Source organism: Euprymna scolopes, chromosome 6 (genome assembly GCF_053919585.1).
Source record: "Euprymna scolopes isolate OS-2025 chromosome 6, ASM5391958v1, whole genome shotgun sequence".
NCBI classification, from domain to species: Eukaryota; Metazoa; Mollusca; class Cephalopoda; order Sepiida; family Sepiolidae; genus Euprymna; species Euprymna scolopes.
Genome location: NC_136487.1, coordinates 120,091,446 through 120,111,901, shown reverse-complemented (window position 1 = coordinate 120,111,901; position 20,456 = coordinate 120,091,446). Strand labels below are relative to the sequence as shown.

The window sequence follows — 20,456 nt, the reverse complement described above, 5'->3', positions numbered from 1 at the left end:
AGATCAGTCATGTGATTTTTCTTACATGTCTACCTTGGTAGTTTCAAATTCCATCACAGATGGGAAATTTTTGGAAAGAAACTCTATCCATGGAAATTCTATTTGATGTTATGGTAGAGCAATGACTTCTTGCTGTGGTGTTTTTACCAATATTGGACTCTGTTTCATATATTTTCTTCTGAAAAAGAGAAGATATTTTAAAAAATGTGGCTGAAGAGAATCCAATATTTCTCGACCATAAGCTAGTTTCCATATATTGGATTTGAAACTGTCGGTATCAATGTTTTTCTGAACTTCTGTAAAGTCTGTAATTAAGATTGCATGACTGATTTCTGTCTTTTTTAGGTGCACAGAGGAAGACAGAGAAGAGCTGTGACTTCTTGCTGCAGAGTTTTCACAAGGAGCATCCAGAAATTGGAGCTCAGTCGAGCACCTTTCATTGAAATAAATCAAATATGTTATACATCAGTCTAATTTTATTAATTTTACTGATGAAAATGTCAATATCTTCTGCTGTTATGCAAATAACGGCACAGCTGTGCTTTTTTTTCCAAACATATACATCTTAATTCTTTCTTAGATCAATACCTAAATCAATATTTATTATTGGATTAGCAAAAAAAAAAAAAAAAAAAATGAAATGGCGTGTACAGAAAGAGACTGCAGTGCATTGTGGTCCCATTTGTAAGAAAGGAATATGATGGCGTGCTTCTGAATTTTTGAGTTGAGGATTGATCATTGGTATTATTTGGACTATTTATCTCATCTTGAGTGTCATTTTTCACAACGTTTCGATCAATGTAATTTCCGACCTTCTTCAGGTGTATCTTGTCCGACTCAGGAATTTTTTGATCAAACTCAGGAATCTGCACAGGATTTTTAATGGAATGCTTTATTTAATCCATGGGGGCAAGTTGCTCTCATTCTGTCAGAGATGTAAAAGTAATTTGCAATTATTATTAACATCCACACTGAGGATTGAACTTTTAACCTCCAGAAGAGTTTGACTTAGAACTGACTTTTACCTAATACTGTACCGTTGTGCTACGGGTCCTTATGAACAAATCTAGTTTGAATTTTGAGAGCCTTAAACTTATTCTTGTTTTAACATGTTAAATATTACCACTTATTATATCAATTACTACTTATTACTAAATATTACAAAATATATCATGTGATCTAGTAAGAACCTGTGTGTCAATATCTGCAACAGAGAGATGAAACTTTCAGGTTTTAAATGCATGAATTTAGTCATCATAACAGTGCAATTTGCAATCCTTTCTGCTCCATTCGGAAGGAATAACAAAAAAAATAGGAGGCATTATTTTGGAAGGTCTCTCGTAATTTAGTATTATTTGAAAAATTACTTTACATGATTATAAGTTTTAACATGGAAGTAATAGATTATATGAAACTGCAATAGATTGTAGGTGTAGTAGCCTCATTTTATATATATATATATATATATATATATATATATATATATATATATATATATATATATATATATATACTGTTTTAACAAAAACCAAGTCTTCAAAGAATTGGTTGATAGCAACAAAAAGTGTATTTCATTGTTAGTTACAATTGTTTCAAGACCATTTCGGCCGAAATGGTCTTGAAACAAAATTTTCAAACGACATATTGTTTGAATGTGTCCAAATGGTCTTGAAACAATTGTAACTAACAATGAAATACACTTTTTGTTGCTATCAACCCAGTTAAAACAGTATATGAATGCTCAATTATGAAATATGATAATTTTGTAGCTTACTTTTTAAGTCATCTCTCCTTTTTGGCTTAAATTTATTGGTATATGAACAATTACTGAATTATATTAACCCAGTATAATTCAGAATACTACAGATTTGTTATATATATATATATATATATATATATATATATATATATATATATATATATATATATATATAGATAGATAGATAGATAGATAGATATTCATGTGTGTGTGTGTGTGTGTGTGTGTGTGTGTGTGTGTGTGTGTGTGTGTGTGTGTTACAAACTAAATCCCATGAAATGTCATCCCTTTTATTAGCAGTGCATTTTGTTGACAGATTTAAAGCCTTTTCTTTTAATCTCCTAAGAGAACAATTCAGTTTAACAAAAGGAGAACGTTTTAATGATCCCGCCTCTCTTTAGAAGATCAGGTGGATTAAGTTTATGTCTTTTGTCCTTTAATCTCATCAGAATAGATTTTATAAAAATGACTTTTGCAAATTGAATACAATGCGCAATTATTTCCCTGCTCGGAATGCCAACAGATTTTTATACACGCGTAAAACAGGATAATCTCGCATTTATTTTGACCCTTAATCTCCAGACTTATTTAGTCGAAATCACTTCCTGCTATCCGTTTTTAATAATATGCGGAAGTATTCAGATTTCTATTGTAAAAGGGATTTATATTTTTGCTTACAGATTGACCTGAATCCTCACACCCACCTCACACTGTTAAAGAAAGGTATTTCTGCAAACCCTATGACAAATTAGTATATGAATTAGCCTAAGAATATACATTTCCTATTTTGTACCAACTTTTAAAAAATTTATAAAACAACAACAAAAAAACATATACACACACACGCACAACAATTTAACCAATCAGATTGCAGGCATAACTAAACGAAAGTATTTTCTTGATTTTTTTGTTTAAGTATTAAAAAATATCTTATTGAAAGAGATTCCTTATTTTCAGTAAACTTGCCATTTAAAGCCAATCAGACAGCTATGTGAATCAACCAATCATATTTCAAGGATTCAATGGCATGGCTGAACAAAGATATCTTCTTGTTTCGCTATATTTTAAATATTCTTACTAAAAAGGTCTCCACATTTGCAATGACTTACCCAGTCAAGGCCATTTAAACAAGCCAGTTAGATAAATTATCACGAGAAAAATTTGAAAGAAAGGGGCGATGTTTTGACTATAATTTCCTTAGTTTCCGTTTGAGATGAACTTTAAATTAGTCTTACTTAAAAGATGGTAACTATTTGAGCCAAACGGGACAAGATCAAAGTGTAGTATCTGTTCTCCAGATGCTGCACTTCAATTTCTTGTTCTCTGTCAGTGAAGGAGAAATCCTTCACGACTGAGACAATTTTTATTTGTGTTCCTTTTCTCCACATTAAAAAACGACCCTGGTGTCTAACTCTGTCCTGTGGTGAGGCATTGTAAATAGGAACTATTTGAGCCAAACGATATTTGATCAACTTCTGAGTTGATCTGTTCATCTTGATCGCAGTAACTTTTAGCCAATCATATTGCAAGAGTTCAACAGCGAAAGCACATTCAGATTGTCTCTTTCATTTGTAGTTTTTGATTTATAAAAAACGCTGTATATTTATTAAACCAGTGATAAAAAAAAAACAAAAAAAACTTCAACATGGATATGATTGAAAGACAAGTGAAACATTTTGTGGCCAAGTTGATCAGGTAAGAATTATTTATCTTAAAAATTATTAATTCTAAAAATTATTTTAATATTCCTTACATTCAAAATGTAAAAATAAATAATGGGATTTTTAACATTTGTATTTTTTTACTTCAATTATTCAGTAGAAATATTTAAGAAAATCAGTATCATAATACAAAGTGTTTTCTTATAATGTTTCTCGTTATTTCTAGCTCATATACTTCTTTCACATTCAGCATAAATATTAATATTAAAATAAATTTATTGAATTAATCAATAGAACAATATATTTTTGATAATATTCATAGCTATACAGTTTTTTCTCTTGCAAAAAAGAAACATTCAAAATAACAAGTGATTTTTCTGTTAACATTTTTATTAATATTAACAATCTATACATTTGGGGCTTTTTTGTATTGATATTCATATTAAAAACCCTTTATTCTATTTATTGAAAAAGAAAATACAACTTTGCTATATATGGGTTGTGGAAATTTGAAGCTATCTCATTACAACCCTTCCTTTTCATAACCTATCATACTTTCATAAATCAGAGTCCATTTTCTGTAGGCTGTTTTTGAACCCAGTCAACGACGGGTACTTTTGCTAATATATATATATATATATATATATATATATATAAATCTTATTTGCATTTTTTTAGGTGAGTAGAAAGTGTACTTTAGGTTTATTTTTCACAACCTCGTAATTCTTGCTTCCCTTATTTTGTCCTTTAGTTCTCACATTCCATGAACAAAATTTTTGACAAAGGAGAAAAATTGCCATTTTTGAGGTTGGAATCTATCCATCGCACATTTACCACTGGCTGTTTTTTTTTTTTTTTTTTTTTTTTTTTACCTTGTAGCAGTATCTTTTAGCTCCTTGCATCAAATAGCTTCATGCCTTGTCTGGAGCAATTTCCTTAAAAAAAAAAGAAAATTATATTATTACTAACTTTCAATGCTTAATTCAGGGTAGGTGATGTAGCCTCTGTTTTGTTGTCATAAGATAATCTTTCCAGTCATTACCTCCCCTATTTGGGAGGAATCAGTGTACTATATGTTCGTTCGTTATGATACAATTCTCCTTGGTTTTACCTTCTCCTTTTTGTTGGAGGTGTAGAAGATAATCTAGTATCTGTTCGTTTGTCATGAGACCATCTTCCCAGACATTACCTACTTCCTTGTAGGGAAGCAGGGTAATATATGATTGTTCGCAATGATACCATCCTCCTAATCATAATCTCCTCCTTTGAGGGGGTGTAATCTACTATCTGTTCTGTAGCCATCCTCCCAGGCATTACTAAAGGTCGCGTATTTTTGCTAGTAATGATAATGTTATTTAACAACTACATGCCACTAATTCGTCCTCTCCTCATTTTCCTGCAAACGCTTATCACCCCCTACCCTGCCTCCTATTCAGGGAACACTCACGAAAGTTGAATTGCTGGGGCGAAATAGCGCGCTTTTCCACTTACTGGTTCTTATATCTTCAACTTTTCAGCCAAGAAATGGGAAAGGCAGTTTTGTGATAAGAAAATATAAACACCTGCTTAACCTTCTGTTTAGTTGATAAGAAAAAAAAAAAACGAAAATAGTTGTTAATGATTTCGGCAAACGGAATGTATGTATGTGTATCTTTGTGTTCGTATGTATGCATATGTGTGTATGTGTGTACTTTGGGCAAATGAAATGTGTGTGTGTGTGTGTGTGCGTGTGTGTGTGTGCGTGTGTGTGTGTGTGTGTGTGTGTGTGTGTGTGTGTGTGTGTGTGTGTGTGTGTGTGTGTGTGTGTGTCTGTTTTAGGCGAATGCAGTGTATATGCATGAGTGTGTCTTTTATGGATGTGAACCAACGGCCCTATGAATGAAGCAAGCAAAAGCATATTCAGGCAAGTTCAGCCTCTAACAACATCTCAGGAACAAACCAAACCGCAGCTGTAGACCAGTGGGATAGAGAATACGCCATCTTCCTACTGACATGTGACTGCTCTCTTCTGAAGCCTTCCTTTCTATCTCAGAAGCATCATGAGGGTCAGTGGAGTACACTCAGCTGCTTAGGAACTGAAATGGGTTGATCATAAGTTATTATGTCTAGATGAGACCACAAATGGAACTGCAAATGTAGAGAAGAGGACCATACGGTGAAGCACTGCCTTTATATAAAGGTATTTCAATTGTATTTCTCGCGATTAACGTTAGCTGTGCGGTTTGTTCCTTGTTAATGGAGTCAGAGATGGCTTCGTAGCCGGGTTTGAATCTCCTGACTGACTGTAATCGTAATTTCCTAATAATTCCCAAAAGGATGAAATACTAGTGTCTGTAGTGATTAAATAATTATAGCAATAATAATAGTAAATAATTATATAGTAAAATAATTATATATATATATATATATTTAATAATTATTTTAATTAATATTACAGTAAATAATTATGTCTTCCCCTTTAAGAAACTCGTTTCTTATCGTTGAGCACTTTCAGTTGCAATGAAGTTGGTCAATTTAGCTCATATGCGCAGATCATCATATAATGATTAGATCACTCTGACAGACGTTAAAAACATTTAAAAATAAATGTTTAAATTTCAACAGTATTTCTCGTGGTTAACGGTGGCCGAATGAATTAAGTCCTTACTAATGGAGTCAGAGATGGTTGCCGGGTTCGAATCTACCGACCGGTGTTAATCGTGACACCCTGCACTGGTGATTCCCAAAATGATGAAACACTAGTGTCTGTAGGTATTTAATAATTATTATAGTAAATAACTATATATATATATATATATATATATATATATATATAAACCACACAAAATGTAAGAGAACAAAATTCTCGTAAATTCTCCGAAAACAATCGTGTTTTTATTTCAGTGTAACCTTGTAAAAGGACTACAAAAAGAAGTGGGAAATTGTCATATAAGCACATCTTTTTTTGTATGGGAGTCACCACTTATCAAGGCCTGAAGGCCACTCGAGGATAAGGGTTGATGAATGTAAGGTGGTCAATGGGACAACATCTTAAGGATTGGTAGTAGTGGAAATTGGGCCGAATTTGCTTATTTAAGGGGATGGCTAAACAAGAACATTTTTATATTGGACTTGGAAACGACCACGTTGTAGTCAGCTGGGAAGCAGGCCCACGGTATACAGTTTCACAGACGGCAGTTTTAGAAAAGAGACTTTGTTTATGAAATTTACGTTTAGCTATAGACATAGATAGAGAGTAGGGGAAATTGTTGACAGTGGTTGTAGCTAGACGAGTGTTTGTTGTGAATGTTATGCAGGGGGATAAATTGAAGCACAATCCAGCACTTGCCATGAAAATAACGATAGAGTAGAGATATATTCGCAAAGTTTCTTCTGCGGGGGAAAAAGAAGTTGCAAGGAGAAGAAAAACACACCATCTACTAGGTTTTGAAGCCGCCCCCTTGAACCCTGCCAAGGCAGGAAAAAGTGGTCTGAACAACTCCTTCCCAGATGTGGCAGCAATACGCTATTTAAGGGCATATTTTTAGGGCATAAAGGATTGCTTCGGAAGTGAGGTACCTTCTGGAGCGATAGAATGAAGCGGGAAATGTACATATAAAACTCATAAAATGAAACCTTGACTCTGAGCATGGCTGAAAGTTTTAAAGCATTCACATATGAACTGATTATTAACCTAGACAGGATTGTCAGGCTGGAATAACTTTTGAATAAAATATCTATTATTGTGGCTAGGGATTTTTTATCCTGGACCCTCAAAATCAACACAGATTAGACCATTCCAGTAATGATCTGGTCTGTTGATTTTGCGGTGGGAGTTTAGTCCTGTGCCGTTCTAGGAGGTTCGGCCCACCCTCCCAGGTTTTGCTTTCTCTGTTTGAGAAGGGGTTAGTTCATTGCTAATCACCTGGGACACCCTCACTGGGGAATGCCGAGGGGGATTTCCTGGGATACATTTTTGCAGGTCAGAGTGCCCCCTCCTCTGGGGCGCTGACTTTTCAATCCCACTTTCCGACCCTGGTGTCTAAGTTCTTCCAGTGGAAGAGAACTAAACAATTATCTATTATTGTGGATTGAAAGGTTAGCATTGTGAGATGTGGTTTACATGCCTTGTTGACAAGCTTCATTTTGTTGATAGACATTGCAAAGATTTCATTAGATGATCTAGTGTTGTTATGAAATGCTTATTGATGGCGAAAATAAAATAAAAATTGGATCAAATAAGGTTACAAGAGTTAGGGTTAGGGGTAGGGCGGCATAAAAGCGTAAAACAAAAGACAAGATTCGATGAAATCAATTATATTGCCCTTTATTAATGAGTCAACGCTTATCTCAGCGGAAAGCCACTCGAGGATAAAGGTTAATTCCCCCCTCCCATGCCTCTGTTCAGCCTCGAAAGACAAGGATACCCCTGTAGGGGCAGCTGTGCATATAATTGTGAGGCAAGTGTTGCGCAATCTCCAACCACATCATCTCTCCTGAATCGGCACTGCTTGAGTCCAGTGGCAAGAAATCAAGGATGACAGGAAACAATGCAGAGATAAGCGGAGAGCACATACAGCACTTGGATGTCTCAAATAGTCACCCATCTAATACTGGCTAAGCTCATTGTTGCTTAACTTTGGTGATCTGACAGGAACCGGCGTGTCAAACGTGATTATGCCGTAAAGGTTAATAACATTGATAAACAGACACTTGAACGATGAATATTATGAGAGGATTGAAAATAACGGAATTAATAAGGTCTGATTACTTGTGAGGACGATTTATGACAAATATTTGTTAATATGGGATTTGAAGTTGACTGTATTCCGCAGGTAAGCAGTCTATGGTAATAGGGTAAAAGAAGCCCTTGGTAAAGAACTCTATTAATGCTAGGCACATCGAGGGGAAAAGACAACTTATGGAGAGATTTATAATAAGTATTTGTTGATATTAGATTTGAAGATGACTATGTTGTAGCCCACAGAGAAGCAGTCCCATGGTTAGGTGTTCTATACAAAAGAAGTGCCTTTAAATTTTTGTTAAAAATATAACAAAATTCAGCTCTATTTCTATGAACCACAACTTGCTTAACAGGAACAACACATATTCAATTTTATTTGCTGTGAAATTTAAGTTCACTTAAAAAAGAAATACATATTCCATATTATTTGCTGTGAAATTTAAGTTCACTTAAAAAAGAAACACATATTCCATATTATTTGCTGTGAAATTTAAGTTCACTTAAAAAAGAAATACATATTCCATATTATTTTCTGTGAAATGTAAGTTCACTTAAAAACGAAATACATATTCCATATTATTTGCTGTGAAATTTAAGTTCACTTAAAAAAGAAATACATATTCCATATTATTTGCTGTGAAATTTAAGTTCACTTAAAAAAGAAACGCATATTCGATGTTATTTGCTGTGAAATGTAAGTTAACTTAAAAAAAAAAAAGAAACACAAATTCTATGCTATGTAATTTTACTATACTATAAAAAAGAACACATATTCTATGTTATTTGGGATGTTCTGCGAATATACTGAAAAAGAAAACACAAGATAAATAAATAAAAAATATCAGTAAGAATCCATTTCCTATGTCTGTTTCTAGAAACCTTAGCTGATTCATCCAATTTCTTTTACTGCTGCCAGATCAGGCTATTTGAAGATACTGACTTCATTGTTTTTTTCCTTACTTTTGCAAAACGCGATCATGTTCTGAAAAGTCAAAAACAAAAATAATTTTCCCTTACAAAAAAAAAACAAAAAACAAACAAACCAAACACCATGAATAAATGTTGGAAGAAAAGAAAACTTGAAGCACAAAAACTCTTTACCGAAATGACTGGCTTCAGTATTAAATAACCCCAAAAAAGGCTTGATATGCCATAAGAACAAAAAACCAAAAAACATAGAAAACACAATGAAAAAATATTTCAAAATATTAACAACTTGAAACAAATATTTTGTTCCCAAATTACTATTTGGTATTAAATAACCCCCCCCACCCCAGGTTGATATGCAGTAAAACAAGACAACCAATCCAATTCGTTTTAGCTAAATCTGATTACAAAAATGTGGAACCTGTTTCCTGTTTCTCTGTCCTATTTGCATTAATTTCCATTTTACTATTTCTATTTAACTGTGGTTATGTTGCTATTTGCTCCTGCATCCTTGAACCAACAAACATCTGCAAACAATTAAAAAAAAAAAAAAAAAAAAAATTAAATTTAAGATCATATTTTAGTATCTGCTAATCTTCATCGCCATGAAACACAACGCCATGTTAATACGATCCGCACCAAAATATACACGCTTCCTTTAACTCGGACTAATTTGCAAATGGAGAGCGAGGAGGAGGGAGTGATGAAGAGGATGCTGGTGCGGACTGATGTTGTATCCAAGTTTTGCACCGATACATTTCATTAGGATGCTGACAACTGACACGTGATATCTCGCCCGTGAGTACATGATTTTGAAAAAAAGAAGCAAAAAAAAAAAAAAAATCAGTCATGCAAACTAGAATCAAAGATGTTAATAAGATACAACTTGCTGATTCAATCGAATTCGCTTTACGATATATATATATATATATATATATATATATATATATATATATATATATATATATATATATATATATATATATATATATGCATGCAAAAATGCATGCAAAAGGAAAAGAGAAAGATCAATTCTACAAAAGGAGACTTATCCGGATAATGCCAAGCTCAACAATAATTATTGGAGCTTATACAATAGGACAGCAAGAGCATGAAATGAAGACACAAAACTATATATTGGTAGATATAGAATCGATCATTTATTGAATAATGGAATACAGGCAAAATTTGGGGGATATAAGGGACTCTTTATGCCAGGGCATTTCGAAGCCTATTGCTTCTCATCAGAAGAGTAGAGAAGGTGCTAGGTAGCATAGGGGAGATGCGATGTCTAGCGTAAGGTTCATTAGGGATGAAAAAGATTAAGAGGAATTATAGAATGTTGGGGGAAGCTTTATTGAATTCTAAATAAATAATAAGAAGCTTATTATATATAGTATGATATATAAGAATATATATGGTCTTTAACATAGTATTGAGATTAAGGGGTATATGTATTATGGTTAAATAGAGGGTGTATTGTTGCTGTGTGGTAATTTATTTTAACGGTTTGTGGGCTGTCAATTTTCTATGGAGTGGGTAATTTTGATTAATTGGTGGGGGAGTTGTGTAAGGTTGTAAAACTGAAAGGTAATATGCGGCAATATATTTATAAGTTTCTACTGTTATGATATAGGGAGTATGATCATAAGGGCCGGTCGGAGATTATGGTGGCAATGACTATGAGTGCGTATAACTTGATGTAAAAGGTTAAGTATACATATTGGTGTTAAAGTGTATCGGAATCGGAAAAAAATTGGGAATTTAGCACAGAATCGGTACTTGTATCAGAATCGGAAAAATATTGGCATCGTCCTATCACATTATATATATATATATATATATATATATATATATATATATATATATATATATATATAATATTGTAATATTGGCATCGTCCTATCACATTATATATATATATATATATATATATATATAATGTGATAGGACGATGCCAATATTTTCCCGTCCTATCACATTATATATATATATATATATATATATATATATATATATATATATATATATATATATATATATATATATATATATAAAATGTGATAGGACGATGCCAATATGTTTCCGATTCCGATACAAGTACCGATTCCGTGCTAAATTCCCGATTCCGATACAGTTACCGATTCCGATTCCGATTCCGCTTCTTTATGATACTCTAAATATTTGACTATAAAACTGTTATTTTGTCTCGATTACCGTAAAAAAAAAACACTTCTTAAATGTTCCTATATTTTCTCAGACGTAGAAACACACTTGTAAGGGGGTAGTTTAGAGATTTTAGTTTTACTGGAAGTTTAAATCAATAAATATTTATTATTTTATCATTGCTATCAGCGGTAGAAGATGTTTCTTAAACCAAAATCAAATAAAAAAAGATAATTTAAGGAATCAGTTTTGGCATCGGAAAATAGGCTAAAATTTTTTGGATTTCGATACCGATTCTGATACCCCAAAAAGCTCCGATTTTTCCGATTCCCAATTCCGATTCCAATTAATCGTTCCAACACTAATATATATATATATATATATATATATATATATATATATATATATATATATATATATATATATATATATATATATATATATATATATAACACAGGCTCCTTCAGTCTTTGACAGACTATGGATACCCTGCACGCGAATTCTTGTGGCAGGAGGTTAACATATTTAACAGTATTTAACAATGTCGACTCAGGAAATGTGTGATTGCGCACCTCCAATCACACATTTCCTGAGTCGACATTGTTAAATACTAGTGGCAAGTGAAGTGTGTGTACAGGACGACTGGAAACAAATGCCGAGATAAGCGGAGAGCACATATAGCGCCTAGAATTCCCAAATGGTCACCCATCTGGTACAAACTAGGTTCAACGTTGCTTAACTTTGGTGATCTGACGAGAACTAGTGTGTCAACACGATTATGCCATATATATATATATATATATATATATATATATATATATATATATATATGCAGAATTCTTATTAATTATAAACAGAAATACCGCAAGTATTAAACGTAACGTGAAATTCATTTAAAAAATAATGAAGTAAAAAAAACAAAAACATTAGAAACTGAGAGTTGTGCATGCAGGTATTATGTTTTTTCTAAATAGTTCACTTCTTGTCAGTAAAAAAAAAGCTCAAGCTGAAATCGAAACCAAAGCCTAAAAATAGTGAGTCAATTATGATAAGCATTAGGCCAGCGTGACACGGTCTTTAACAAGTGTTTTCAAACCTACTTATTCTTAACATAAATAATCTGTCGTGTGAACGATTCACGCATGCAAATTCATGAAACAGTTGACAAACAGATAAAAATCTGACGATCGGGGGGATTGGGGGGACCGTATCCATGTTTGAATTTTGACCTTTTAGCAGCCTTTTTTCCGGATGAAAACAGATATAATTTTCCACATGTCTGAATAACCTTTATACCAAATTTCAAATTTATAGATAAAAATTCGTTGAGTTAAGAAGTGTCCCCACACACACATTCTCAATTTTATAGATATAGATGTGTGTGTATGCGTGTGTCGTAGTTTGTCAGCTAACCACTCCCATGTTTGTAATTTCGGCTGAAACCGACATTCCTCAAAACACGTCATGACCACGTGTTCTAAAAATAACAACGACCGTTTTCAAACAACAAAGAGAAAACATAAAAACTTCATCTTTTACAAACTAAACAAAAACAAAGGACTATTATTTCGAACTTAAGTTAAATTAAATACAGTTAATAAACACCGAAGACACTTTTAACTATAAATAATATGGTGTAAAATTATTTATAGTCACTTGCTGTTTAGCGATATCATCACTGGCCATGGAGCCTGTATCACAAACGACTCTCCATAAAGCTAGCTGCATTCACAGCAAATCTCCAGTTCAGTTCTTGTCAAGTTGGCGTTGCCGCCGTGCGGATAAGGGGGTGGCAAAATTCAATGCACACTCCACTCTTTACTGCTGCCTCCTCAATCTCTTCCAGCGACTCCAGTTTACTCCTGTAGCTTCCAATGACTTCAGCTTACTCCTACAGCGCCTCCAGCTCACTCCTGCAGCTCCAACACTTCCAGCCATCAACTCCAGTACCCACTGATGTCCAGCTGTCCGTTTCAGTGCACACTGCTGTCCAGCTACCTGTTCCAGTACCCATTGATGTCCAGCTACCCGTTTCAGTACACACTGGCGTCCAGCTACCTGTTCCAATACCCACTGATGTCAAGCTATCCATTCCAGTACCTGCCTCTTCCTGACGTCCGGCTACCTGCTCCAGTGCCCACTGATATTCAGCTACCCGTTCCAGTGCCCCTTGACTTTCAGCTACCTGCTCCAGTGCTCACTGACGTCCAACTACCTGTTCCAGTGCCCACTGATATTCAGCTACCCGTTCCAGTATCCACTGACATCTAGTTACCTGTACTAATGTCCACTGACACCCAGCTACCCGTACCAGTGCCCACTGATGTTCAGTTACCTGTTTAAGTGCTCACTTGCGTCCGGCTACCAGTTCCAGTACCCACTGATGTCTAGCTACCCGTTCCAGTATCCACTGACATCTAGTTACCTGTACTATGTCCACTGACACCCAGCTACCCGTACCAGTGCCCACTGAGGTTCAGTTACCCGTACCAGTGCCTACTGATGTCCAGCTACCTGTTTCAGTGCCCACTTGCGTCCGGCTACCAGTTCCTACCACAAGGACCCAAACATCTAAAGCCGTTCTCACTACAGCTGATCCTGAATCCATTGCTGCACATTTTACCCTTTTCTTGGTAAACATTAAAACACTATATCTGATCGTTTTAAACTGAATGTATATGTTTGTCACCCTTCTTTGCTATTGCTGGTACTTGTTTGTCTTGTGTCTACTTTATTAGTTGTATGGTTGATGATACCTCCACACGTCTCTCGCCCCCACCCTCTACAACATATGTGTATATGTATATGTAATCTAATAAGAATAAACTAGAAATTGACAGCACTCCCATGGCATTCGCACTGATTCTTAAATTCAGTGTGCTTCCTTTACTACCTAACCTTCGACCCCCCCTCTCCCCAATTCGTTCAATTTTGTTTATTCCCCATTCCATCGCCAATCACATGTAATTACTGTAAATATTTCAATAAAACTTTTTCAAATTTGGGTTTATCTTAAGTAGGACAGCCCTGGGGTGAATGTGGTATTGTGGTGACTGAGATATGTCTACTTAAGAGTAGCATAGACAATTTTAAGTATTTGAGACCAAGGATGACCAATGACAACCATTGTCCTCACATTTTTGTTTGAGTTTGTGCCCAATTTGTTCAATTCGTAATTTTTTATAACACAGCTAATTTATCCATATGAAAATGAATGCATTCATTTTTTAAACCACAATATCTAGACGAGAATCTACTTGCAATATAAGCGGCACTTTCTCTGTTTGTATCTCTGTCCGTATGTTAATTTTTTTAAGGGAGATAATTATCTAAAAATATCTGGCATCAAATGGTGCTAATGTTGTGAAGAACAGATACTACACTTTGAAATATTTATTTGAACAAAATATAAAAAATTACGAATTGAACAAATTGGGCACAAACTCAAACAAAAATGTGAGGACAATGGTTGTCATTGGTCATCCTTGGTCTCAAATACTTAAAATTGTCTATGCTACTCTTAAGTAGACATATCTCAGTCACCACAATACCACATTCACCCCAGGGCTGTCCTACTTAAGATAAACCCAAATTTGAAAAAGTTTTATTGAAATATTTACAGTAATTACATGTGATTGGCGATGGAATGGGGAATAAACAAAATAGTAAGCCCCCCCCCCCAAAAAAAAAAACATTTCTAAATAATAAAATGCCCACTGTTTTTCAGTTTGCCGAACACAAGAAGGTAAATCTCTAAGTGGGAGTGGCATCTAAGTGTTGGAGAAAAGAGAAAAACAGGTGGGGGTCAGTTGGAGAGTGGATTGAGTCCTTTCAAGATGAGAGTACACAAAGGCCAGGAACGAAAAGAAATGAAAATGGGGAGTAGGAATTTTGGAGGCTTCCTATTACTAGGGGGGGGGGTCATTCACTCTACTAGTTAAGAGTCTAGAAACTTGAAAAAATACTTACGCAAAGGGCTGGGATTTGGGAAAATCTTTGTAATCAGTTTTCGGCCAGAAATTGGGCTGTTAAGAGGTCAAAGTTTAACGATTTAACCTTTGAGAACTCTACCAAAATCCTCTACCAATTTTGAGTCTAAACACTTGAAATTTTAGATATAGGTTACTTGGACATGGATCTAACTTTAAAATTTGATTTGAGCTCAAAACAATAAATGTTAAGGGGTCATAATTGGGGTCAAAGTTAAAAAAAAGACCTCTGCGGTCTATATGAAATTACTCAGCCAATTTTTGATCTAAACATTTGAAAGTTTACATAAAGTGTATTCAGACATAGGGCAAGATTTTTAATCGGTTTTAGCCAAAAAGTTTGGTCAAAGTTCAAAAGATTTTACCTTTGCGATTTCTATTAAGCCAATTTTGGGTCTAAACATTTGAAAATTTACATGAAGGGTATTCAGATATGCAGTAAGCTATTTAATGAATTTGGGGGCCGAAATTTTCACTGCCAAGAGGTTAGAAGTGAAAGAGTTGACCTTTGCAGGCTCTTACAAATTCCTCTGCAAATTTTGGATCTAAACACTTGAAATTTTAAATGTAGGCTATTTGGACATGAGTCAAACATTTTAATTTGATTTGAGCCTCAAACAATAAATGTTAAGGGGTCAAAATTGGGGTTAAAGTTAAAAAAAAATTGACCTCTGCTGTCTCTACAAACTTTTGTCTATTGTTGTTTAGGAAGCCTATTATATAGAAAGACATTGCCGTACATATGCACACTTTTTAATATACACATATGCACATAAAGTTATGAACATTACATAGGGCCCAAGCGAAGTCGGGCTGAACTACTGGTATATATATAAATGACAAAAATGTCTATATTCCAAATTTCAAGATGTTGTTCATCTTACCTTAGCATTCAAAAAGATGGCGTAACTAAAAGAAAACACAATTGCAACTTCTCTTCCGATTTTCGGGTTTTGTAATCATATTCATGTTCCTTTATCCTTTTTTAAAATTGATCAGTTCCTATTCTTCTGATGAGTAAGGGCGGAATAAATTCAAGAATTGACATAATAATTACATGAATGATTCTGTGCTACGAAACAGGTGCTGTAAAGAATTGAACATTTAACATGCTGAAAGAAATAAACGGTAAGATGGACAGCATTTTGAAATTTGGAATATAGACTTTTGGTCATTTATTTATATATGCCTCTAAATAAAAGGATTGGTATAAATAAAAGGTGAAATATAATTGTATAAGTATATTTTTCCCATGTATATATATGATAAAGTTTTTAAATAAATAATTACCAATAATATTTTAGAGTCTGTGTCTGCGCTTACCGTTTATAAAAAGGAAATACATTTTACTTTAATTTATTCACATCAATATTTTAATTTATGTTAATGTATAGGATTATAAATAAATAATTTTGCTTTTAATTTATTCATGCCGATAATATTGTGGGGTCTTCATTCGTGTTTTAAATTTGTTTTACTTTTAATGTATTCATATCAATAATATCAATGTGAGGTCTGCCTAGGTCTGGAGAGTCTACTCCACTTATATTATAAGCAGCACTTTCTCTGTTTCCATGTCTGGTGTATTCAAGTTTTGCATGGATTTATTTCATTAGGGATGCTGACAACCTACATTTGATCTCGTCTGTGAGTACCTGATTTTGGAAAAAGAAGCAGGAAAAAAATCAATGCTGGTAAAAAATAGAATCAAGCACGTCAATAAACCACTACTTGCTGATTCAGTCGGGCTCGTGTATATATTTATATGAGAATCTATACTGACGAGTATTTGTGTGTCTGTCAGTCTATTTGTTTATATGTCTGTCAACACATCATTCAATAAGTCCCGAGTCAACTGTAATGTAGTGGGGTTGTATATGTTTATGAGTATATATTATTATCTAGTGTATATATATTTACCTGTCGATATATTTGATTGTCTAGTGAGAGAGTATGAACAGGATTTATAATATAACAAAAAAAGAGAGGGGGGGCGGATAAGAATTCTCTTGGAGAATATTAACAGCGGCCAATAGGAAAACATACTTGGTCCATCAATGAATCAACAAATCTCGAATCGTATTTTCAGCAACTTTATTCCGGATGATCCTTCATTGGGAAGCTTCAGTGCTGGTCCTACGTTCCTTACATTTGATAGACATTGGACCCCACGTTCCTCCGGGTACTTTAAGCCATTACGACGAATCGGCTCGACTCTCGGTCTGTCTCCTTCAAGGTCTAAACATTGAATGACTAACTAATTACATGTATTACCCAGCTATCTCGTTACGTCATTAACTCGACGTGACCAAAGACACACATCGGATGATCTACCTTTGCCACATATTTTGTTTACGTTAGTTAGCATTCTTGTTGTGTTAGTTATGAAAACTAATATTTGTTTCTGTTAAAACAAATATTTTAACCCTAAAAAAATACCTTTCATCTTGATACATTCTTTCTAACATTCTATTTTACAACATCAATAATGATCACAATAATAATCGTTCAGCTCGGACCAACTATATAACAAAACTAATAACACAATAACATCAATGTTCAAATCCCTACTTGGCCCCAATAGAAATAAACGATTTTCGTCTCGAAGAAGCATCTTGCTTTGATAAATTTCTGGAATTGACCTTCACGCCTGATCAAAATTGGAAGTCCTAAATCAGATTTGTTGCTAGAATCATTGGAAAAATGGTAGGATCATTCTTTGGTTCCAGAAAGTATCTCATTCCCAACACTATCCTATACTTGTACAAGAGTCAAATAGGATCCAAGATTGAATACCACTGCCACGTCTGGGGAGAAGCTCCTAAGAGTACTCCCTCTTGCCTTGACAAGGTCCAAAACTGTCTTCGGAATTTAGTGGTTGAGGACCTTTTGGCCTCTCTACTGCCTCATTTTCACAGAAGAGACATTGTGAGTTTATTTCTGCTCTATCGTTACTTCCATAGCAGATGCTCGACTGAGCTCCAATCCATGGTTCCCTCTTGTAGAACGTTTGTTACGAATACTCATTTAGCTACAGCAACCATCAACAATTTCCCTTACTCTCTATCTGTGCTTAAAACTAGACATAAATTCCATGAGCAGAGTTTCTTTCCTAGAACTGTCCATCTGTGGAACAGGATATCATGGAACTGCTTCCTGGCTGGCTATAACTTTGTCCTTTTCAAGTCCTATTTAAATAAGTATTTGTTGGTCTATCCTCTTAAATAACTAGGTCCTACCCAATATTCCACCATCACAGAGTTGTCTGATCAACTACCTAATACTTATTAACCCTTATCCTTGAGTGGCTTTCCGACCTTGGTAAGTGATGAATGCTTCCTTAACAATTCAATACCTTTTTTGTAGAACGATTTGTCTCTGCCTTTAAATCACGCCCAAGTTTCTCGTATTTTTTATTGATTGGAGCCAAATCCTTTCCTCTAAAGAATTCTTTTATAGTCTTCAAGCAGCCAATAGTCGTTGGGGGCCAGATCTGGAGAATAGGGTGTATTCAAATGAATTAAAAATAAGATTGAACAAGTGAAGCATGCATGGTCCCCCGTGAGTGCACAGTGAATGAGGCATAAAAAAATGACTAAGTTCCCCGCCACATTTAGCCCCAAAAGTCTCCTGGGGACATCAAATCCTGGTGAAAAATGAACAAACGATGCAGTTTTAGGCCTTAACATATGTAAATTTGAGTTCTGCACCATGCAAAAAAAGAAATGACTAAGTCCATCATTTCCTCCTCCCACCCCGTTTAGCCCCAAAAGTCCCCAAGGCCTTAACATATTTAAATTTGAGTTCAGCACCATGCAAAACAGCTAAATAGATACACACAGAAAATCCAAGGACAAATATGGTAAAATAGTCCCCAAAAATGGAGTGTTTTTATTAGCCGTAAAAGAGCCCCTGGGGCACACCCAAGAATTACCATGAAGTATAGACAAACAAAATTATATAGAAATCAGTCAGTTACAACTTTTCAAAAAGTTTTATAAAAATCCAAGGACAAATATGGTAAAATAGTCCCAAAAATGGAGTGTTTTTATTAGCCGTAAAAGAGCCCATGGGGCACACCCAAGAGTTACCGTGAAGTATAGACAAACAAAATTATATAGAAATCAGTTAGTTACAACTTTTCAAAAAGTTTTATAAAAATCCAAGGCATCAATTTTTTTTAATAAGCACAAAAGCATCAATTTTAGCCATTTTAACCCAAAAGGCACCCCTAGGGGGGCGACCAGAGTTTTCCCGGAAAATCCATTCTGTTACTTTTTTTACTCATATCATGTTTAATGTTTGTGCAAAATTTCCAAAAATTCTAAGGCGTAGTTATTGAGAAAAGTGCGGACAGACAAACGGACGAACGGACTTACAGACAAGGGTGAATTTACACGTCCACCCTCCTTTTATCGGGGGGGGGGGATAAAACAAGACAAAACTATAACAATTTAATATAACAATTTAATTGCTATAATTTTGTCTTGTTTTATTTTTAAAATAAATAAATAAATACATAAAATATAAAACTGGTAAAGAGTACAAAATGCACGAAGCAAACACATACAATTTTAATTTTATGCCTATAGTCAAATTAGCTTTAATAGACTCCTTAAATTGTTTTTTTTTTTTGTCATGATGCTTGGTGCCATGTACTTTTCTACATTTATACTTTGAAATGACTCTCTACCAACTTCTCTCTCAAATTTAACTCTAAATTCCATATCTTATTGGAGGGGCGTTCCAAAAAGTAATGCCTCCTATTTTTATATTCCTCCCGAATGGATCAGAGCGTATTGCAAATTGCATTCTTATGATAGAAGCTTATGCATTCATGGCCTGAAAGTTCCATCTCTTTGTTGCAGATATTGACAGTGTGGGACTATAAGAAAGCAACCCTTGTCATGGACGTGCGTCAGAAGCAGAAATGCGTCATTGAATTTCTGGCAAAAAGGCACTGAGAATGGCGGTGACTATTTTAGAAAAATAAATTCTGAAGCACAAAGGGTGGCTCGTTCTAATGGTACCACTCCCGTCTGCGTAGCTTTTCAACTTTTTGAGTTAAAAACATAAGAAGATTTACTTTTGGAACGACCCTAGTCTGTCTATCTATCTATCTATCTATCTATCTATTATATAAAAAAAATGTGTGTGTGTGTGTGTGTGTGTGTGTGTGTGTGTGTGTGTTCATTCCCTATGGAATTTTGAAGCGATCCTCATGTAATGAA

General features: G+C 34.4%; 1 long non-coding RNA gene and 1 pseudogene across 1 annotated transcript in view; one reads left to right on the top strand and one right to left on the bottom strand.

The window, feature by feature from the left end:
- Nucleotides 1-2,224: 2,224 nt before the first annotated feature.
- The window catches only part of LOC145277915 (uncharacterized), a 104,010-nt gene continuing 85,778 nt past the window's right edge, over nt 2,225-20,456 (top strand). Inside the window, exon 1 of the long non-coding RNA XR_013868245.1 lies at nt 2,225-3,454. This is a non-coding gene — a long non-coding RNA (uncharacterized LOC145277915). The remainder of the gene's footprint in view (nt 3,455-20,456) is intronic.
- LOC145278610 (5S ribosomal RNA) lies at nt 11,909-12,025 on the bottom strand (annotated as a pseudogene).